General features: G+C 41.3%; 2 long non-coding RNA genes across 7 annotated transcripts in view; one reads left to right on the forward strand and one right to left on the reverse strand.

Moving 5' to 3' along the window:
• Window positions 1–12,020, reverse strand: part of LOC136846445 (uncharacterized) — a 798,351-nt gene that overhangs the window by 393,848 nt on the left and 392,483 nt on the right. The gene's annotated exons all lie outside the window — the stretch shown is intronic.
• Window positions 1–12,020, forward strand: part of LOC136846446 (uncharacterized) — a 143,931-nt gene that overhangs the window by 42,179 nt on the left and 89,732 nt on the right. For all 4 annotated transcript variants that reach the window (XR_010855400.1, XR_010855397.1, XR_010855399.1 and 1 more), the window contains exon 2: window positions 2,465–2,582. This is a non-coding gene — a long non-coding RNA (uncharacterized lncRNA). The remainder of the gene's footprint in view (window positions 1–2,464; window positions 2,583–12,020) is intronic.

Here is a 12,020-nt window from a genome sequence, read left to right on the forward strand (position 1 = left end):
TGTATGACCTGTATTTTCCAGTAATAGGATTACCTCCTTTTGAATGAATGTTGTAATGTCATGAATACATGCAAGCTGTTTGAAACTGATATTATGTGGGATGAATCTTAACTTACAGGCACCATCCCACTTACAAACGAGTTACGTTCTGGACGGCTGTTTGTATGTTGAATTGTTTGTAAGGTGGTTACTGTACTCTTCATGCCTATTTAGGTACAGTATGATATAAAATTAATACAGTATTTTACATTTATTCAAACTAAACCACAATACACTGTACATACAGTACTGTATGTACAGAATAGGTGCACAAAACAAAATTTGAACTTATGGGTGGCAAAGGGGAGAGCTCTGAAAACAATTTTAATTTGTGATCCCATTTGTTTGTATCTGAATGTTTGTAAGTTTAATGTTCGTAAGTAGGATGGTGTCGGTATTGCATGAATGTTTAGTTTTCTGTTTCATTATGCCACAACCCTAAATCACTTAAGCCATCCACCTTGGAAAGGAAACCTCCGGTTTTCAGGCATTGCCCAGGGAAGGACAAGCCTTATAATAGGTTCCTCTCCTCTTTCAAGACCCTCATGCCCTCCATGCCTCATGCAGGAGGCTTGATTGAAATTAGACTAGCCCATGTTCTAAGTACCATGTCTGGCTGTTTAAACAGTGGGTGAAGTTTACCAGGAAGATGAAGAGAGAAGAGGTCTCCTCAGTGTCATCAGATTGTAATACTCCACCAGTGACACTGAAAGTCCTCATGATCAGAGTGCCACTTGGCACCCCCTGCCCTCCCCAAGATGATTCTGTTCTTGGACACATCAAACAAGGGTTGGGGTGAACACCTGGGGGAGGTATTAGTGTCAGGTGTGTGGGACTGGAATGACAAGCACCTCAATATCCTGGAACTGAAAGCTGCATTTCTGGTCCTTCAGGAGTTTCAGAACTGAATTGATGGGGCACTCCTTGGTGTTTATGAGCGACAACACCAGTGGTGGCATACGTCAACAAGCAAGGGGGATTGGTGTCCTTCCAGCTTCACAGTTTGGTGGTGTAGTTGCACTTGTGGGCAGTAGCTCACTCGGTAGAGCTGTCTGCCTGGTACATGTCAGGGACTCAAAACATAAGCTCAGTTGCCAGAGTCATGATAAGGACGAAATGGTCTCTGAACCCAGGCATTGCAGAGAGACTCTTTGAGCTTGGGGCTCTGGGTATAGACCTCTTTGCCACCTGGCACAACAGGAAGCTTGCAGTGTTCTGTTCACGCCTTCTAGCACCTTTGGGACAACCTAGTGACCTATGCCTTCCCTCCGTTTTGCCTGATTTGTTGGGTAATCAACAGGGTGCTGATTACCCTGAATCTCAGGTTGATTCTGGTGGCCCCCAAGTGGCCACATGCTGGTTGGTATCTGGACCTGCTAGCTCTGTTATCCGAGGCCCCAAGAGAGATTCCCACCAGGCCGTGGAAGCGTTGGCACTTCACACCTGAGACTAGCCAGCATCTCCTATGAGCAAGAGGTTCCTCTTGCTGCACAGCAAAGGAGATGTCTGGATACCTTCAAAAATCCTCAGTGGCTGCATGCCAGGGGAAATGGGCCATCTTCTATAGTTGGTGTCATCAGCAGAGTATCTCTCCAATCAGAGAAACTCTTCAGCAGGTAGCGTGGACTGTCTCGTCTTTCTTTGCTGAAAGAAGAAGGGCTACAGGTCTTCACTTGTCCTGGGCCTTAGTTTGAATGGAGTCGATCTCTCTTCTGCGTGGAAGATCTCCATGCTCCTGAGAAGCTTCGAACAGTCTTGCCTACCCAGAGAACTCAGTCCCCATGAGTGGGATGTGATTCTCATTCCTGAGGAGCCTGACTTGTACCCCTTACGAGCCTTTGAGAGAGTTGTCACACAGAAATCTGACCCTTGAGACTGTTTTCTTCTTTCACTGGCTTTGGTGAAGGGAGTAGGTGAGATTCATGGCCTCTCCTTTGATGTCAAGCACTTGAGGGGATGGGGATCAGTTATGCTCAAGTTTGTCCAAGAATTTGTTGTGAATACTCAGACTGCCCCAGTTATTAGAATGAGGGGTGGCTGAGGTGGGACGAAAATATAAAGAACTTCAGGTTTGTATGTTAGGAAAAATACAAATTACTGTAAAAATTTTCTTTTTTTTTGTAGATGTTATGTTTCTTCCATGATGTTTTGTTAAATGGTGGTGGAATGAATAGTATTAATGGTTATGTATTTTCACTAAGAAGCATTCTGTGGCCTCTTAGTTACCTCTATTCTGTTGGCATCATGCATCAGGTTGTTGAGGTTTTGTAGAAAGGTTGCTGATTATGTAGAATGTGTTTGTTACTAATCTAAGACTTCTGGCATGCATTCATTCTTCACTTTCATATTTATTTATTATTTGTATCTGGTATATAGATATGCAGATAATTACTTTCTCTGACCTCTCTCTTTATTCTTCTTCCAGAGGTTGAAGCCTAACATTGCAGCAGAAGCCAAGGGAAAGGTGTCACTTAAAATTATCCATTACACCCAGAGGTACTGAATTCACCCATTGACTTCTCACACTTCAAAAGTTGATGCAGGTAAGCAATCATTGCCCAGTCACCCACCAAGACCTACTTTGCATTAAGAAGTGAGACAAGAGATCAGAATCTACTGAACCTGAAAATTGTTGACTTATATATTGGTAATTCTATATTGCAGCTCCTGTTGCCCTCTCTTCTTTGATTCCTCTTAAATAAAATCCCTTCTGTGGTGGTGTGGTGTATCCTGCTTGTCCACTGAGGTGCTTTTCTTATTGGACTGTTTTGTTGTGTTGTGGGATGGTGTAGTTTTGGTGTTTGTAGGAACCTCTGTGTGTTTGTCTCAAAGGAACTTGATCTATCAGTTGCTTTTCTTAATCACTTGAATTTTCTTTTAAGTTTTCTTTTTATTTAAAGATAGAGGCCTATGTTATTTAGTGGTTATCTTGTTTGCATTGGCTATTTATAACAGTAGGTAACTATCCAAATAATAAATTTTAATATGAAACTTTATATAGTAATACTTGCTGTCATTATTATTATTAATTAGGAAAAGAGAGTTCTAGACTTTGAATAAACACCCAGCCCGACCAATATGCAACAATTACTCAATTTACTGTACACACCTATTCCCGTTGCACTGCTTGCCCAAGCCAGCTCATGACCCCAACAACCAAAAGAAAGACTTACAAACCAACCCAACAAACCACAAACAAGAACACTCACAACCTTTCGTCACCACCACAGACTCCTGACTGCCTCCCATCACCGTTTGTTTTTCTCCCTACCGTCTGCTATACGTCTTCTGACGTCACAGCAACAACCATTGCAACCATTCCTAACATAATGAGAGGACTGGCTTTACAAACACCCAATAAAATTAACAGCATACTTTGTCTACATTTCTTAAATGTATAATGCCTACACCTACTTCACTAGCCCATTTAAGTAAAGTAACAAAATAATAATGATTAAATTAATAAAACTGACAGATAATCAGACTTGGCCTGGGTCACTTTCCCACCTCCTGATCATCTTTCCAGATGAATGAGAGTTTGGAAGTATAAATAAATGTATTGTATATTCCTTTAATATGTTTGTCACATTTCGTAAATTGATTCACTTGTTCACATTTTAGGCAGATGTTAAGTACTCTACTTACAGTAATACTTATACAGTATAATCCTCTTTAACAATGAATAACCAAACAAGTGAATTTGGGAGTTATTGTAGGAATGGCATACAATAATGATTATAAACTGTGACATGACTTAGAAATTCAAGCTGCATTCTCATACACTTCATAGCTTCAAGTGCCATCTGAGTAAATTATGTACACAGTTTCCCATGAGATTAATAGTTTTTCTATATACTGTACTGTATTAATTTTGCAAAATAAAATGTTTACAGTTTTGAAAATCAATTCTTTGAAGGGTCAGTTATATAACAGCAGATGAAAGGTAACTTAATCCCTGTCCTGCAATGCAGATGTTAGATACAATGTACAGGGTATTATGGTAAATGCCAGAGAAGGTTATCTGTTATCTGTTCACTATTGGGAGTGCTGTTTTTCTAGAATAATCCTTCCTAACATCATACAACAGAACATTTTATATAAGTGACTTACCAAGCAATTACACATTTACTAGCTTTCTACAAAGCAGTCTGACGAAATTCATATTTTCGCAGTGGCGCTGCCATCGCTAGTGTAGGTAATAGGGCCCCACCCACTTTCGGGACTGATAGGTACAACTCAGCATAGAGCTTCAATTCGTTTTCTGTGGCTCCCGATTAACGTTGGTAGTCTTGTGCAGTTGCTGGTTCATCTTTTTTTTTTTTTTTTTGTCCAGTATTTTTGGTGAAGTATTCTCTCTCATTTTTTGTGGTGGCTTTTCCTATCTTAGTAATAGTAATATCGCTAGTTAATTTTATTTGTAAGATGGACAAATATGTCAGACTCCAGGTAATCAAGCATTCATTATTGTGTTAAGGGTTGTAAAATTAGACTTGTTAAAGTGGCTTATGATTTGCACACTAAGTGTGGCAAGTGTAGGGGGCAGGAATATAGTAGAGAGCTTACATGTCCAGAGTGTCAGGATTGGGAAGATAGCAAAGGGAAGACCTTGAAATCCCATCTGGACAACTTAGACCGAGATAGGAAAAGGAAGGCGGCCCTTAGATCCAAAAGTAGAGCTAGTCATGAGATTCCTTCTTTACCTGATGTGGTAGAAGATAGCTCTGTTTCTTCTCCTTTGATTCATGTTATGTCTCCCATCCTTAGCCCTCCTACACATTTACCCCACACTCTTTTACCAGGTTCCCATGCTTCCAATCCCAACACTGTTGCCAGTCTTGAAGCAAAATTCTTAGCCAATACTGTTATGGAATTAACTTCCTCTTTCAGGGATTTTGTGTTGAAAACGGCGCCAAGTGTCAGTGTTGCGCCCAGTGACAGTGTTGTGAGTGTTGAGGAGGTGGCTGTCCATCGGCTGGTGCTCCTAGATGAAGGTCATTGTCCCGGTCCCCTGCACCTGGGAGAAAACATACCGGAGGTCCAAGGGAGGCCAGTTGCCAGGCTACGACAGAGCACCACTGAAAAGGCATCTCATTCAGTGCTTCTCGTCTGTCATCAGATTTGGAAGACTCTTTGCTGGATGTGAGGCGTCAGTGGCGTCGATCTTCCATCTCTTGGCCTTTGAAAAGACAATTTGATGTGGCAGACAGCTCTCCTCCTCCTGTCAACTGTGGCAGCTGTGGAGTGTTTGGTGCCAACATTTCATGTCAAGAAATGCTTGGCATCAAAAGTGGGGCACTTGGTGCCTCTTCCTCCATCAGCTCAGGAAAATTTTGCTTTAGCCCTGATTAAGTGTCAGCTTGAGGAACTTTATGGAACGTTTTTCAAAAAGAAACTGTGTTTCCAAGAGGATGAGGACAAACTGGAACAAGATACCTTTCCATTTCATCAGATTTATTCATCGTTGCTAAAGTTCCTTCTGGCGAATTTTCCAGATTTCTTTGAGCCTGCTGCTCCTGTTTCCCCAGCCTCGACATTTCTTCTTGAGGAAACAGACTGCTGATGTCATTTGCCTCCCCAAGCTAGTGGTTTCCTCTTTCAAAAAAAGATTTTTGAGAAGTGGATGAGTGGCTGGCCATGAATAGGGACCAAGGTAAAGCCCTCCTTCCAAACTTCTCAAGAAATAGTATCAATTCTATGCCACTGGGGAAGCTCCTCCTTGGGAGTCTCTGGCTGCCTCCCAGGGGTTTCTGCATTCTCCACAGCCAAGCCTTGTTGTCGCCCAAACTGGGTCCCAGAATCTGTTCAAGGTATTAGAAATTTTTGCTCCTGATGACCATAACAGGCTTCAGAGAAAAATCAAGGATTGTCTGGTCTTGGTCAGGAGTGAAAAGGCTTTTCTCTTCTGACTGGTTTGGAAGTTTTGTCTTGGGTGCAAAGGGATGGTTCTTCCTAGCAAGCTCTACCAGTTTTTTATGGGAAGTTTCAGAGAATGGTACTGACAAAATAATCCACTCTTCTTCTAGAACACATAAAGTCAGTCTCTCTTGATCTTTTCCATTTTACTTTCCTGAGGACTGATAGTTCCCAAGTTGTATCTCCTCTGACCATCAAAAGAAATTGACCACCAACTGATCTGTTATTGATTTTTAAGACCTCAACAACAACCAGTTCCTTTGAAACTTCTCCAGTCAGCATGAACCACTTCCTGGTTCATCAGGATAAAGAAATGAGGACCTGGAACTGAGAGACCATCCAGTCCAAAAGCAAAAATAAACCAAGAGGCCTTTTTTAAACCAAGAACAAGAAAAAACCATAGTTATTAATTATCTCAAGTCCATTTACATATTTTTGGGAGTTTGGTTCCAGCCAAAAGCATAACAAAAATGGATTACAGCAGCAGAAGTTGACAGTAAATGATTTAATAAAGCCCTTGACAAATTACATTATTAGGCCATAAACCTGCCCAACCAGAGCCATCTTGCTCAACCCCATCTTATTATGATATGAAAATATCCTGAGTCATACACTTGCTCATCAACATTTTTAGATCTCAAACACCTGAGCCATACACTTGCTCATCCCCATCCTATTATGATATGAAAATATCCTAAGCCAGTTTTGATCATCAACATGAACAATAATGACATGCTGAAAACACACCTGAACCAGTTACACTTCCTCATTAGTTCTCAACAGTAAACAGGAAACAACCACAGACCAACAGCAATAAACAAACAATCAGTAATAAAACTGTAGACTTCACACATTTACAACACCCTGCACAGAGGTCATAAGGATGAATCCTCCTGCGATGGTTATGGTTTAACCATCCTTCATCCTTGAACTGGGCAGACCACATAAAAGCTTAGCTGAACACCAGCTCTCCTGTAACAACTCCATACTGAAGGCCATCAACCTTGACCTGCAGGACGATCTCCCATCTCCTTGACTTGCTCAGTGGCCAACAGGATGAACCACCACCTGTTGAAAGAAGTCCTTAACTGCCAACCTCATCCTCAACCTGCAGGACGATCTCCTCCTCGACCTACATGGGCCAACAGGTAGCCATCACCAGTTGCTGTTGGGATGTAAAACTGCTGCTGCTGGGCTAACCTTAACTGAATCTAGAAAAGACTTTGGGCAGCAAACATTGCCTTGCACCAACATAACAAAAACACAGGAGGGCAGGTAAAACAACCAAACAATCCACACAAGGCTTTACAAATTCAAACTGCAAACAGAAATATCATAATACCTTACACCTCCCTACCTCTTTGCAAGAAACAAAATTTTTTTTCCAAGGTTTTTTTTTTTTTTTAACTGACCACACACTCACGCCTTTCAAGACTGCCAGAGAACCCTCACACCACAGAACCGATCCTTCATGGTCGCCAATTTGTCATGAACTACTCCCTTGTTCATCAGGTTCTTAAATAAATGAACATTAAATAGTTTAACATGAAGTAAATCATTACCAGAACCACATCTCTGCTCAAATACAGTAAACATTGTTATAATATAATAAATATAGTAAATCAAGGTTCAGATTGATAGAATAAAGGATGCAATAATATACATCCTTGACACAAGAATCTCCTTGCAGATAGATATGCTGACTCAAGACAGTGTATATAACCATCTTAAAATCCTCTTGTTGCCTAAAGAAGTCCACCACACATCCAAACGTAGAGGTGTCCAGCTCTCTCTGAAATTAACAGGTTCATGGGTGACCCATTAATCTGTTAAATGATCTGGGCCTTGCTGTCCTATCACACCATACTGCTACTGCCTTTTGGGATTATATGAAACTAAGGGTACTGTCGTCTGCTACTCAAAAAAGACTTCCTTCTTGGCTGTGTATCACCAAAGATGCGATCTAGATGAGACCCAAAACCTGACTAATGTTGACACTCTGCCCGTGATAATGTAACCTTCATCAACTCAATGAAAACACCGGAGCACAGGAGAAACAAGGAAACTACCTTGAAGGTCATTTCAAAGAAATAACGACTGATCCTGACACCTCCAAATTAGAAAATCCTGGATTTCTCTCCTGGAATTTGGATGTTATTCTGAAGTAGCTTACGAGCTCAACTTTCGAACACCTCAGCTCGACCTCTTTTAAGAATCTCATGAGGAGAGACTCTTTCTCTCATGGCATTAGCGGTCGCCAAAGTGCGTTAGCATCACAGGGATGGGCATTGTTTAGGCTTTTCAAACCATCAGTATGACCTGTCTCGTTGGTTTTATTAAGAGAGTAACGGACATCCTAGGGGCCAGAGGAGGTCCAAGAGAGACTTCTTTGTCCTGTGAGAGCCTTGAAGTAAATCTTCAGAAGACAGAAAAGATCAGAGGACCTTCCAACAAGCTTTGAGGCTCAGTGAAGAACCCTTCATGCATTCTGTCAAAGAATGCACTTTCTTTCTTCCTTAGAAGTTTGATTACAGAAGTGCATTTTCAACTTCAAGATGTTTTATCTTCCCTTAACGTCAAATAAATGAGGTTAAAGCGACTCCACTCAGCATTATTAGAGCGCCATAAACTTTTTTCAACCCAGCTTGGTGCCAGCTTTGTCAATCTTCTGCACCCAACCGATTGTCGCCAACTTAACTTGACTGTGGACTGTGACATTCGCACCAACATTTGGGCGCTGATTGTCAACAGTGGAGACTCAACGCCAAACTCTGGGCACTTTGTGCCGAACTTTGGGATCCGTGGCTGGCATGGTTTCAAAGGAAGCATAATGGCTCTCTGTCCATCTACTGTCTCTTCGCCATGTTCTAAGGTCATTGAGTTTAACAAGGCCTGGAAAGTACAGTGTGACCTGGAATACCCCCAGTTTTTAATGGTTGGGGTGGTGGTTCTTAATTTTGGTTGTAGGTGGCAGTGTTGTGTTTATTCTGGTATAATGGCCAAGGGCAAGGTGCTATTTTTGTCTTTGTCAGCCATTGAAGAACTTCCATGGCTGCAGAGTACCCACTCAGGGGTGACTCTTGGCCAATACTGCCATGCCCTCTACAGGTTAAGATGAGCGTCGACCAGAGGCAGTACCTGACCTGAAGCAGCTCTCTTACCAGATAAGGTACAACAAGCATTGATCCAGTGCTAGCAGCCTTTCTAGTTCAAGTTGAAAAGTCATTATCTTTATTAATGTTTTGGATTAGAACATATCCATGATTCCCACCTCCTTGCAGTGTGGAATCAGCTATGTAATTGCTTGGTAAGTCTTATATATATAAAATGACATTTTTATGATAAAATAAAGTTTTTACATATATTTACCAAGCAATTACATAATCAGAGCCTGCCCTCCTCCCCACAATGGACATTTAGGCATCAAACAATTGAAGCTGTATGCCGAGTTGTACCTATCAGTCCCAAAAGTGGGCGAGACCCTGTCACCTACACTAGTGATGTCAGTGCCAACCGCAAACATTTGAATTTCGTTAGACTGCTGTGTGGAAAGCTAGTAGCTATGCAATTGCTTGGTTAGTATAAATAAAACTTATTTTATTTATCATAAAAATGTCATTTCGTAGGATTTCCATTAATATCATGCAACAGTATATTTGCAGTATTTCCATGTAAGTTACTTGAATTCTCTTATATTATTAATGCAGTGTATGATGTCTCATCTTTGTAGAATACAAAGTATGGTTTAAAATTATGCACAGTATTGAGAAAGATAGCAAACAATTATGTGCTTTATTGTTACTGTACTGATGTTGTAGGTTATAAGAAGTAAACAAGTAGCATGATGTTCATTTTTAGTATGGATAGGGATGCTTAATTTGGAATAGGAGGGAACATAGTATTAATGATGTGATAGAATAGTACTCCAATCGTTAGTGTGAGGTATCACTGAGGAAGGGACTTCCTCATATCTTTGGACCTCTTATATATGCACTCCCATGTCCCTGTTGATGTGGCAAAGATATGTGTGCCTTGTATGGACAGGTAGAGTAATTCAGCTTTAAGCATCTGCTCTATTTTGGGCACTCCCCTCAAGTCTTAATTCCCAGAGTTTACACACCATCCTGCCATCTAAATGGCTTCCTCAGTGATGCATCTTTAGATGTTTCTTCATTATATGTCAAAATTTGACTTAACTATGAGGGGGATACTGGTAGTATGTCAAAAGATTTCTTTCAGATTATCATCATCAGTGCACAGGTTTCTCCAGAGTCCAAAATCTTCTGATCCAACAGTGACACTCATCCCATGATAATGTAACCTTCATCAACTCGATGAAAACATCGGAGCACAGGAGAAACAAGGAAACTACCTTTGAAGGTCATTTCAAAGAAATATTGACTGAAACTGACACCTCCAAATTAGAAAATCCTGGATTTCTCTCCTGGAATTTGGATGTTATTTGAAGTAGCTTTGAGCTCAACTTTCGAACACCTCAGCTCGACTTCTTTTAAGAATCTCATGATGAGGGAGACTCTTTTTGTGGCATTAGTGGTTGCCAAACATGTTAGCAAGCGGGAAGCCTTCACCATGAGAGTAAGCTTTTCAAATGAAAATGCAGTACATTTCTCTCTCTTCTCTCTCGGTTTAAATCTAACTTTTGAAGAATGAGGACGTTTCCAAGCCATGGCCTTGCTCGTTCGCTATTAAGAGAGTAACGGACATCCTCAGGCCAGAGGAGGAAGAGAGACTTCTTTATCCTGTGGGAGCCTTGAAGGATATACTATCTTCAGAAGACAGAAAAGATCAGAGGACCCTCCAACAAGCTTTTGAGGCTGTGCAAAGAGCCCTTCACGCATTAAGTCAAAGAATGCACTTTCTTTCTTCCTTAGAAGTTTGATTACAGAAGTGCATTTTCAACTTCAAGAAGATGTTTTATCTTCCTGTAACGTCAAAGCTCATTAGGTTCAAGCGCTCGCACTCAGCCCAGAACGCCCCTCAAAATTTTCAACTCAACATTTGGCGCCTGCATTGTCATCAATCTTGCACCTGACCGATTGGTGCCAATGAAGTGCTGACGAATGTGGAACAATGGCGCCAACATTTGGGCGCTCATTGTCAACAGTGGAGTGCTTGACGCCAAACTCTGGGTGCTCGGCGCCAACTTCCGGGATCCGTGGCTGGCATGGTTGGGAAAGGAAGCATAGGGCTCTCTGTCCATCTACTGTCTCTTCGCCATGTTGTAAGGTCATTGAGTTTAAGGGAGGCCTGGGGGTACAGTGTGCCTGGAATACCCCTCAGTTTTTAATGGTTGGGGTGGTGGTTCTTAATTTTGGTTGTAGGTGGCAGTGTTGTGTTTATTCTGGTCTGTGCCCAGGGCAAGGGCGCTATTTGTTGTCTTTGTCAGCCATCCAAGAACTTCCATGGCTGCAGAGTACCCACTGAAGCAGGGGTGACTCTTGGCCAATGCTGCCATGCCCTCTACATGTTAAGATGAGTGTCGACCAGAGGCGGTACCAGCGTGAAGCAGCTCTCTTACCAGATAAGGTACAACAAGCATTGATCCAATGCTAGCAGCCTTTCTAATTCAAAGTCATTATCTTTATTAATGTTTTGGATTAGAACATATCCAGGATTCCCACCTCCTTGCAGTGTGGAATCAGCTATGTAATTGCTTGGTAAGTCACTTATATAAAAATGACATTTTTATGATAAAATAAAGTTTTATATATATTTACCAAGCAATTACATAATCAGAGCCCACCCTCCTCCCCTCAGTGGACATTTAGGCATCAAACAAATTGTGGCAATGACCCTGTCACCTACACTAGTGATGGCAGCGCCAACCGCAAACATTCGAATTTCGTTAGACTGCTGTGTGGAAAGCTAGTAGCTATGTAACTGCTTGTTAAGTATAAATAAAACTTTATTTTATAAAAATGTCATTTTGTAGAATTTCCATTAATATCGTGCAACAGTATATTTGCACTATTTCCATGTAAGTTACTGAATTCTCTTATATTATTAAGCAGTGTATGATGTTTCATCTTTGTAGAAGCAAAGTATGG

This window comes from Macrobrachium rosenbergii, chromosome 15 (assembly GCF_040412425.1).
Source record: "Macrobrachium rosenbergii isolate ZJJX-2024 chromosome 15, ASM4041242v1, whole genome shotgun sequence".
Classification (NCBI taxonomy): Eukaryota; Metazoa; Arthropoda; class Malacostraca; order Decapoda; family Palaemonidae; genus Macrobrachium; species Macrobrachium rosenbergii.